Below are 11,477 nucleotides of genomic sequence, written 5' to 3'. Positions count from 1 at the left end.
ATAAAACTCATAAAAGTTGGCAAAGTTTACAAAATGAAGAGTCTAGTTCTAATTAAATGGTGTTATGACTCCATAATTTGTCCTCAAGTTATGGAGGACCAAGAGTCTCTTCATTAAATAATAAATAAATAAATAAAAAGTGTAACCTTAATTAATTCCATAAGTTATAAAATAAATAAAAGTTAATTCTTTTATTAGTTTAAAGTCTTCCATAACTTGTCCTCAAGTTATGGAACTTGAAGAGTTTTTGGATTAAAACTACTTTAAACACATAAGTTATGAAATTAATTAGTTTTGAATAGTTTCAAAACTTGCCCTCAAGTTTTGGAATTTGTAAAGTTTTCTCTTATGAATACTTAATTCCAAGTTAGCCCTTAGAATTTTAAAAGTTAAAATTCAACTCTTATACTTTATAATATTACAAGTTAATAATATATATATGTATAAGAGTAAAGTCAGTCTTACCGCTAGTACGCCTCATTCACGAAGCCGGTCTATAAGGTGGGTATAAGGTTGTTGCCTATAAAATGGCAACTTAATTGGTGTCCACTCTCACCCACCGCTTGCTTGACTGGTGGAGGGTCGTTAGCCGAACGGGTTTGACAGGACTAGAATTCTCCCTTCATTAAAAGTATTAATGATAAATACTAAGTAACTAAACTCTTAATAATACCCAATCTTAGTTACTTAGGAAAATGTGAATAAGGTGCTAATCCATGAAATTACACTTTGCACTTTGTTTAAGTCGGTTAGTGGAGCGTGTGTGGTTAACCAGCACACTAACTCGTATTTAACAAGGTAGGTAAAGGGTAACTTAATGTTTATCATAGTATCGATGGAGCGTGTGTGGTTAATTGGCACATCGATTGAGGGGTAAACACTTAAGGGTACCAAGTAATTTGCATGGTTACTTCACACCTTGTTTTGTGATCCTTGGCATCCCAGTCACAAAACCTGAAGGGCACACTCGAGATTGAAACATGCCATTGAACAGTTCAATGAATCTCAAATATCTAGGAGTTTCAAAACCAATTAAAACCTAATAATACATTTTGTTTATCTTGGTGGAAATTGGTGAATCGTCATTCACCTACCTTCAAATATTTTATAGCTTGGATTACGGCATACCTCTTCTAATTTATAAAATAGTTTGTTGGGTCCTAGCCTTAATATTTCATATTGGGTGTCATATTAAGGACTTAAGATCAACTATCTTGAATATCTCCCAAAAGATGTCTGGTTTAGACATTTATGATCTTCCCAAATCTCTTGAAACAAGCTTTCCTAAATGAAGATGATGTCCCTTGGAAATCATACTTCTTTCACCTCCTCTAATTATTCTCCCTAACCCACAAGTTCTTGAAAAGTTTAAGGTCACTCAAGCCCTATTGGCAAGGCAAGGTCTAGGTGTGGTCACATCTTGCAGTTGTAGTCACATATTGACAAGCCGGGAGAGTTGGGTGTCAAAGTCTTGAGAAAGTTGGTGGTTCAATCACTTTCTAAGTCACATAGTGAGTTCCTTTGGGACACCTATGAAACAGACTATGACAAGACCCTTAATGATCTTATCTATTTGTTAAGATCAACTTCCTTAAAACTTGATGGACATTGACAATAGTGACACAGGAAATCCAGAAAAGCATTCTCTTCCCAATGGAAAGGGATCGACCATAGTCAACTCGGTTAACCAAATGGTAAAGAGAAAAGCTAAGTCTGTGATAGTCCGGTGTACCATTATCAAAGGGTCCATATGTTTATATTGCCAAAGGAAGGGGCATTGGTTGCGAAGCTGCCAAATTTACCTAAGGATGTTAAAGTCAATAAGTTTGACTCTACTTCAGGTAAAGTCCACTGTCTAACTCTGTTAAGTTTCTATTATGAGATTCTTGATACATGATGTGACTGGGTCACATGGTGACGTTTTAAGAATCAAAGAAAAGTGAAGAAACTTAAAGAAAGAATATGCTGAATCTGATGGCGTAGATGGATTTCTATCGCATAGTTTGAAGATCGGATTCTTGAGCTACTTCTTAGGAGTTATGAGATATTGCTTAGGAATAGATAACAACAAGTTTTCATATGGATTGTAAGGATAAGTTTTTCCGCATAGTTTTAAAATAAAAGAATTTTTTTGATTTTATTTATTTTAAAATATACTTACAATGGCATTTAAGGAAAAATTGTTGGTTATATGATTCCATTAATAGCAAGAGTGGAAATATGAAATTTATTCTTTCATTTGTGGTAATGTCTAAATTTACCAAATAAGGAAAGATTCTCATCACCCAAGTTTTAATTGGACCGGAACTTGGAATCATGCAAGTTGTATAGCATGATGAATGAGAACTTTCAGGTATTGGAAAATTAAGACTAATTACTTGTTCACATGGATGTGTGAGTCAAGTGAAGGACTAAGGGATCGAGTACACAGTCTTGTGCACTGATTAAGTCCACCACAAAAGATTGATAAGACTATTCGTCATAGTTTACTAAAGCTCAATAGATATGATTATACTTACAAGCTTAAGTGTAATTCTAAGACATTGGAAAAGGTTCCAATGTATGGCAGAGCGAATAAGAAGAATCAAATTAGGCAGAAGGATAAAAGTTTCTCAAATCCGAAAAGATGGGAGAGTACTTTAGTATCAGTTTTGTGATCAACTTAATGATTAAGAAACCATAGCACAATTAGTTCTCTAAGGAAATCTCAGTACATTCTTATGACTAAGACGAAGAATCTTGAATTGTTGAAATGGTTAAATCAAGAAGATGAGTCATACTTCGATCCAATACAAGTCTTAGAGTCATACTCCAAGATTGTAACTTGAGTGACATGTCTTAAAGAAGGTTTAAAACACTCGTCAAATGTAAGAGTAAAAGTTTTCTACTCTTGTACATTTGAAATTGGTAAGTTGTGATGTTTTGGATAATCTGAATTATGAGAACTTGGCAAATTGATATGGTAATAGTATAACAAAAGACTGGTTTAGTCTTTATGTGAGACATCATGAATCATTTCCCATATGCTTCGGATATAGGATCGATTATATGTGCTATATTCATCCTTTCTAAAATTTTCCAAATGTCTGGGGCATTAAGAAGGGAAAAGGTTTAGAACTGGATATGACTAAAAGGATTAAACAATTGTCGAGGACAATCTAAGGTTTACCAAATATTGGTTGCTCAAGGACAGTTGGAAGTATGGTGATACTTCTGGAAGGACCATATTGACATAATCTGTAAGGAGGCAACTCTTGTTCAGAAGTGATAGTCAAAATGGAATCTGGAAATGTTTCAAAGTTAGAATTTTCAATTTGTTTAAGATTAGGAAACTTAATGCAAGAAGGATGTTCCCAAGGAGCTGATCTCCTTTGGAATGGTCTGTAATGGTTGTTGTCAAGTCCTTCTGACTTTGTGCATAATCATTACAAGAGGTTCAATGCATATAAGTTTAGAATCTGACAGATTTCAGTAAATGACATGAATTTGGAATTCTTGCATTTGCAGTAAGGATTTGGGAGTGTGAAAAGAGAATCATTGAAGTTATGTTCAATTGATCTAGTTCACAAAGTAAAGATCATAGACAAACATATTATGCATACTTGGTGTGTGGCATGACTAGTGTTTAGAAAACTTAGTGTACATGCTTGGAGCATGGGACAACTATTGTTTTAAATTCAAGAATAAAGTTGATAGCTGAAACAGTATACAATGAATAATGTGTAATCATATGGTGATAAATAAAAGGTGTTTTATTTATGTTCATAGGTTTTGATACCATATTGGATTCAATTATTCTTGTGTTTCATTTTGCATGTTTTGACTTCCCGAATAAACTAGGTTATTCTTCCGGAATGACTAAGTTATTCAAACCATCCACAGTCGGTCATATGTTGGAAGTAGATATGAATTAAGACTGTCATGGGTTGGCTTGTAGAGGTCTAAGGTGTTGGACAAAGGGATACAACACTCATGAGTGCTCATAAGTTCTGAGTATTGGATTCAACCCGCGCTCATTGGAATCACTTCATGGATTTTATCACGAGTGATCATGAGACGATAATATCTTATATGTTTCAAACCTAGAGATATGAGTTGTTACTATGGGTTGGTTGTACATTGATTGCACGAAAACGCATTTGGTAACTCGGTGCTATAAAACATGCCTTTGTGTATGATTCAACAAGTAGTAGAACAAGCCATATGAGTCGAAGTTTATCCATTCCTTTTACCTTCGGGATAAAAGCGATATCTGTGGGCCCCTCGATGATTTGATGATGACAAATGGAAGTGCTCGGCCGGGCCAGGAATGATTTGATTTGTTCAATTAGTCAGTCGTCATAAATCGGAAATCGGGAAACAACAAATGGACAGAGAGAATGATTATAATCCATGTCTCAGTCCATATGATATCTAGAATGGAGGAATATATGATCCCTTATCTAATGGACAAGTTCGTTGACAAGATCAGAGTTCGACAACGGCTTTAAGAGCTATGATTGCCAGTTAGGTTTGAAGTCATACGCAATAATAGTTTTAGACTTATCCAAGTGGGAGACTGTTGGATTAATGTCTAAGTCCATAACTATATTTGGTATGTACTTGACCCGACCCGGCATGGTCCATTTGGGTTGCACTTCACCGACACAATTTATATGGATAATCTTTTGAGAATAGTATGTTTATGATTAATATTAATATGTTATAAGTTCTAATATATTAATATGGAATCATATTATTTAATTAGTATTGATCAAGAATTAATTTATAATTAATTAAGTGAACAAAAGGAACTAATTAAGTATGGACTCTTATATATATGGTGTAACGACCCAAAATTTCACGTCCAAAAATTTCGTTTATAAAACATTACATAGAAAACGTTAACAATTAAAACATTGTTTAGTTGAACCACTTCACATCGAAAACCAAATTAAAAACCACAACATTCGATCGATCAAAATATCAGAGTATCAATCCCAGAATAAACTCGTAACTGCGTAACCAAGAGAGTGTGTGTGACATGCTGCTACCGCGCCGGCTCCTTTCCCATAGCTGAGGAGGTACCTGAAACCAAAACTGAAACCGTAAGCACGAAGCTTAGTGAGTCCCCCCATAATACCTCATACCATGCAAGCATATAACAAACAACGTTCAGCTAGGAGTTACTGGCCCCGCCCACACTCGGGAAGATACGGGCCCTGCCCACACTTCGCTAGCCGGGAGATACGGGCCTCGCCCACACTTGTGAAGATATGGGCCCTACCCACACATCGCTAGCCGGGAGATACGGGCCTCGCCCACACTCTACTATCTGGGAGATACGGGCCTAGCCCACACTCCAACCTCGGAGAGATACGGGCCCTGCCCACACTCAACCGCTAACCCATAATATACAAGTATCACACAGACAACAAGTATAAGAAACTCTATCATATTGACACATATATCATACTCAACTTAAACCCAGAGATACGGGCTCGGCCCACACTCTCGTACTAACATCTCGTCTACACGGGTCGGCCTTGGTGCCTTAGACCCGTTTCTACTGAAAAGGAAACTCACCTCGAAATAGCTGCTAATTTGGTCGAGAACTGACTGCATACTGCTGCTCCGGAAATCCTCCGGCTGCAAATCCCACAACATACTCAGTCAATCACTACTAACTGCCCATTGGGTAAAATGACCATTTTACCCCTGATCATGTCATAAGTCAAAGTCAGAGTCAACTTTCAGTTGACCCGACTCGCCGAGTCCCTAACCAAACGACTGTCCTGGATCCCGACCCTACTCGTCGAGTTAGGCGTTGCCTCGACGAGTTCTTCTTCTTAACTGAGGTTCAAGTCCTTCATCCTACTCGCCGAGTTCATCTTCATCCGAAGAACACTTTATGCTGTGACTCGCCGAGTTGTATAAACAACTCGCCGAGTTTGTTCTTGATCTAAGGAGATTGCCTTGAACTCGCCGAGTCAGGGCATGGACTCGCCAAGTTCTTCCATGGATGAGTTTGCCTTCCAACTCACTGAGTCATACCCCGTGACTCACTACACCCACTCGACACAACGAAAAGGGGACAACTCGGAGACTCGCGAGCAGACTCGCCGAGTCTGATGAACAACTCACCGAGTCGTCGCCATGCATTCACTATATATGCGATTTTGCTCGATTCCAGTCCATGCCATTTACAGATCTGGGTTCCTAGAGCATGAATGAAACGTAAAGTTTCCAACTTTACGTGTAGATACTCACCAATGAGGGATTTAAGGCTCAAAATGCCTCAAAAAGGTAGATCTAGGGTGAACAAGAAACATGGGTCCATAAAGGTAACAGATCTGAGCTCCTGGAGCTCAATCTTGCCTAGATCTAAAGGCCAATCAACTTATTATGACTTATATTGCACATACAAGCTTGGGGATTGGATCAAGAATGACTTAAATGAAGTAATAAACATAGAAACAGGGGGAAAACAGGTTATACCTCAAAGGAACTGCTGAGAGAGCACAAAGATGCTTTGATTCCTTCCCTTCCTCTTGATCTACTCCCCTTTTGCTTCAAAACCTTCAAGAACACACAACAATTTCTTCAAACTCTTAATGAACAAGCTTAGAACGAGGGTTGGGAGCTCTGAGGGTGAATGGGGGCTGGCCTGGGGCGGATAAGACGTTTAAATAGGGTGCAAACCCCTGAAACTTAGGGTTTCATCCAACAACGGTGACTCGCCGAGTCCAGGATATGGACTCGCCGAGTCGCCAACTTAAACGTGTCCCGGGTCCCGTATCTACTCGGCGAGTCGGACCTATGACTCGCCGAGTCCAAGGCTACAAAAAAAAAAGAATACTCAAATAAGATTTACGTACCAGGAACCAGGTGCTACAATTCTCCCCCACTTATTTTAGACTTCGTCCTCGAAGTTTGCTGCTCGATCCTGAAACAGCTCGGGATAATGCTCCATCATCTCATCCACCGGCTCCCAAGTCCATTCTGAACCCTTGTGGTGCTGCCATTGCACCTTCACTAGCTCCACCTTCTTGTTCCTCAAATCCTTCGACTTCCTGTCGAGGATTGCGACTGGGCGCTCAATGTAATTCAGGCTGTCATCAACCTGTATATCCTCTAGCGGCACCACCGCTGAATCGTCCACTAGGCACTTCCGCAGCTGGGAAACATGGAAAGTGCTGTGGATCTGGCTGAGCTCGGCTGGCAGATCCAGCCTATACGCCACCTTGCCCACCCGGGCTACAACCCTGAACGGTCCGATTAATCTCGGGCCCAACTTGCCCCGCTTCCTGGATCGAATGACGCCTTTCCAAGGTGACACCTTCAGGAGAACCATATCCCCGACTTGGAACTCCAAGTCGGATCGACGCTTGTCAGCGTAACTCTTCTGTCGACTCTGAGCAGTCTGAAGCTTGCTCCGAACCTGCTGGATCCTCTCGGTCATCTTGAGCACCACTTCGGTGCTCCCCATGACTCTCTGGCCAACTTCACCCCAGCATATCGGGGTCCTGCACCTCCGTCCATAAAACATCTCAAATGGAGGGCGATCGATACTCGCGTGGTAGCTGTTGTTGTAGGAGAACTCGACCAAAGGAAGATAGGTATCCCAGCTACCACCGAAGTCCAACACGCACGCCCGCAACATATCCTCCATGGTCTGGATGGTCCGCTCGCTCTGACCATCCGTCTGCGGGTGAAAGGCGGTGCTAAAATGCAAACGAGTGCCCAACTCGTCATGAAATCTCTTCCAAAATCTGGAAGTAAAACGCACATCCCTGTCCGAGATAACTGATACTGGCACCCCGTACCGCGCCACGATCTCCCTGATATAGATGTCGGCTAATTTCTCGGCCGATATGCTCTCCTGAATCGGGATAAAGTGAGCACTCTTGGTCAATCAATCCACGATGACCCAAATCGAATCCACTCCACGCGCGGTCCTGGGAAGCTTCGTGATAAAATCCATCGTGATATCTTCCCATTTCCACAGTGGAATATCCAACGGCTGCATCTTGCCATGCGGTCTCTGATGTTCGGCCTTGACCTTCCGGCAGGTCAAGCACCGCTCAACGTACCATGCCACATCCCACTTCATGCAGGGCCACCAATAATCTAGACAAAGATCCCTATACATCTTCGTCACCCCGGGATGAATCGAGAATCGGGACTTGTGCGCCTCCTCCATCAAAATCTGGCGCACGCCTCCGTGATATGGCACCCACACCCTACGGTGTAGTGTCAATAGTCCTCGACTATCGTAATCAAAGGAGGAAATCTGACCCACCACACGCTCGCTCTTCCGATACTCCTCCTTGATAGCCTCCTGTTGAGCCTCCCGAATTCGCTCCAACAGGGGAGTCACCACGGTCATCCTCAGGCATACGTCCCTGATCGGCGCCGCCTTGCGGCTAAGCGCATCGGCCACCACATTGGCCTTCCCCGGGTGGTAGAGGATCTCGTAATCATAATCCTTCACCACGTCCAACCACCGACGCTGCCTCATGTTCAGATTCGGCTGATCCATGAAGTACCTCAAACTCTTGTGGTCCGTGTAAATGGTACATCGAACCCCGTAGAGGTAATGTCGCCAAATCTTGAGGGCAAAAACCACCGCCCCCAAGTCCAAATCATGTGTCGGGTAGTTCGCCTCGTGAGGCTTGAGCTGCCTCGAGGCGTAGGCAATGACATGCCCCCTCTGCATCAATACCGCACCCAACCCTGAAATGGACGCGTCACAATAAACCACAAAATCCTCTACGCCCTCTGGCAGGGCTAAGATCGGCGCCTCGCACAATCTCTGTCTCAGTGTCTCAAATGCAGCCTGCTGCTCGGGTCCCCATCGAAAGACCACGACTTTCTTCGTCAGCCGCGTCAGGGGTACGGCTATCTTGGAGAAATCCTGAATAAATCTCCGATAGTAGCCTGCTAATCCCAGGAAACTCCGAATCTCTGATGGAGACTTCGGAACCTACCATCTCATCACGGCCTCGACCTTGGCCGGATCGACCAGAATCCCATTCTGCTTGACGAGGTGTCCAAGAAATTGCACCTCGCACAACCAGAACTCACACTTGGAGAACTTGGCATACAAGCTCTCCCTCCTCAGGGTCTCCAACACCTCCCTCAGATGTTCCTCATGCTCCTCCTAAGTCTTGGAATAAACCAATATGTCATCGATAAAGACTATCACAGACCAATCCAGCATCGGTCTGCATACGCGGTTCATGAGGTCCATGAACGCGATAGGAGCATTGGTGAGCCCAAATGGCATCACCACGAACTCATAATGGCCATAGCACGTCCGAAACGTGGTCTTCTGCGTATCCTCCTCCCTGACCCTCATCTGATGGTATACCGAACGCAAATCGATCTTGGAAAACCAAGACGCTCCCTGAAGCTGGTCAAAGAGATCGTCAATCCTCGGGAGTGGGTAACGGTTCTCCACCGTTACCTTATTCAGCTCCCGATAATCTATACACATCCGGTGCGACCCATCCTTCTTCTTCACAAACAGGATCGGGGCTCCCTAGGGTGAACTACTCGGACGAATAAATCCCTTGTCTAGCAGCTCTTGCAGCTGCGTAGACAACTCCTACATCTCGGGAGGAGCCAACCGATACGGTGCCTTGGCTATCGGAGCCGCACTAGGAACGAGGTCAATCCTGAACTCCACCTGCCGCTCCGTAGGTATCCCAGGAAGCTCCTCTGGGAAAACATCTGCGAAATCTCGCACCACCGGAACCTCGCTCACTGTCGCCTTACCCGCCTCCCGGGTATCCATCACATACGCGACATATCCTGCGCATCCCTGCTGAAGGTAGCGCCTCGCCCTCGCTGCTGAACATATTGCGGGTCCATACTGCGACCTCTCGCCATGAATCACTAACTCTCCCCCGCCTGGGGTCCTGACCCGCACTAGCTGCTGCGTGCAATCTATCACCGCCCCATTAGGGCTCAACCAATCCATGCCTATAATCACCTTGTTCCCACGCAGCAGAATAGGAACTAGGTCTACTAAGAAACGCTCCTCAAACAGATGCAATACGCAATCCCGAAACACCATCGATGCTCGCACCGATCGATCATCAGCAATCTCTACCTCTAAAGGGCAATCCAACATGCCCGAAGACTCATGAAACTTCTTGCTAAGCGCAAGGGACACAAATGATCGGGATGCACCCGAGTCGAATAACACCTGAACTGGGATACCGTTCACATGGAACAATCCTAAAACATATATATATATATATATATATATATATATATATATATATATATATATATATATATATATATATATATATACCGAGCACATATCAATATCATAACATCATAAAATAAAAATAGAGGGAAAGAATCATATCCGTCACCACATCGGGTGCGGCGCGTGCCTCCTCGGTAGTCAACTGGAATGCTCGGCTCCTCACCACCGGAGCCTCTGCCTTGCCCTGCCGGCCATCCGTGATCCGCAGGGTCGCTAGAGCTGGCGCCTTCACCGGCGCTGAGACTATCAACTGGGGGCAATTGGCCTTCTTGTGGCCCCTCTGGTTGCAGTGGAAACACAGCAACTCAGACGTCCGAATAGCCGAAACTAGAGTAGTACAATCCCTGCTAAAGTGCCCCGCCTTGCCGCACTTGTAGCAGCCTGGTGATCCCATCCTACATGCTCCCTCATGCGTCCTGCCGCATTTCCCGCAGCGGCCGGGTCCTCCTTGGCCTTTCGGCCTCCCATCTGATCCTCTGGGCTTCTTTCTTGAATCCCCAACCACCTGCCCCGCCTCTGCCTTCCTCTTCCGAATGTGCTCTAAATCAATCTCCCTTTCCCTCGCCCTGGCGATCATGGACTCCAGGGTAGGGCAAGCTGAAAAGCTGACATGCTCCCGGATGTCAGCCCGTAGCATATCATGATAACGAGTCCTCCTCATATCCTCGTCACCCGCATACTGGGGTACCAACAAGGCCCTCTCCCGGAACTTGGCGGTGATCTCCGCCACAGTCTCCGTCGTCTGCCTCATGTCCAAAAACTCCCTGGCCAGCTGCTGAAGCTCGACAGCCGGCGCAAACTCTACCCTGAATCTGGTCACAAAGTCCGACCAGGTCATAGCCTCGATAGCTGAGGCTCCCAACGAGTCACCCACTGACTCCCACCAATCGTGGGCGCGGTCTCGTAAGCACCCTGCTGCATACCTCACCTTCGACCCCTCGGGGCATAAGCTAGTCAACTGTGCATACTCGATGTCTGCGATCCATCGCCTGGCAGCAATGGGGTCTTTCACCCCATGGAAATCCGGCGCACCACTGCCCCTGAAGTCCTTAAAGGACAGTGTGCAAGATCCTGACTGGCCAGATGCCATGTCGCTCCTGAACGCCCTGAGGCGATCCTCCATCAACTCGATGATCCCTTCCTTGATCGACCCGAAGATAATGGGAGTTGACTCAAGGATACCCCTGGTGATCTCTAACGCAATGAACTCGCGTAG

Source organism: Lactuca sativa, chromosome 8, assembly GCF_002870075.4.
Source record: "Lactuca sativa cultivar Salinas chromosome 8, Lsat_Salinas_v11, whole genome shotgun sequence".
Classification (NCBI taxonomy): domain Eukaryota; kingdom Viridiplantae; phylum Streptophyta; class Magnoliopsida; order Asterales; family Asteraceae; genus Lactuca; species Lactuca sativa.
The sequence above is the reverse complement of the archived record's forward strand: the minus strand, read 5'-3'. Positions refer to the sequence as shown.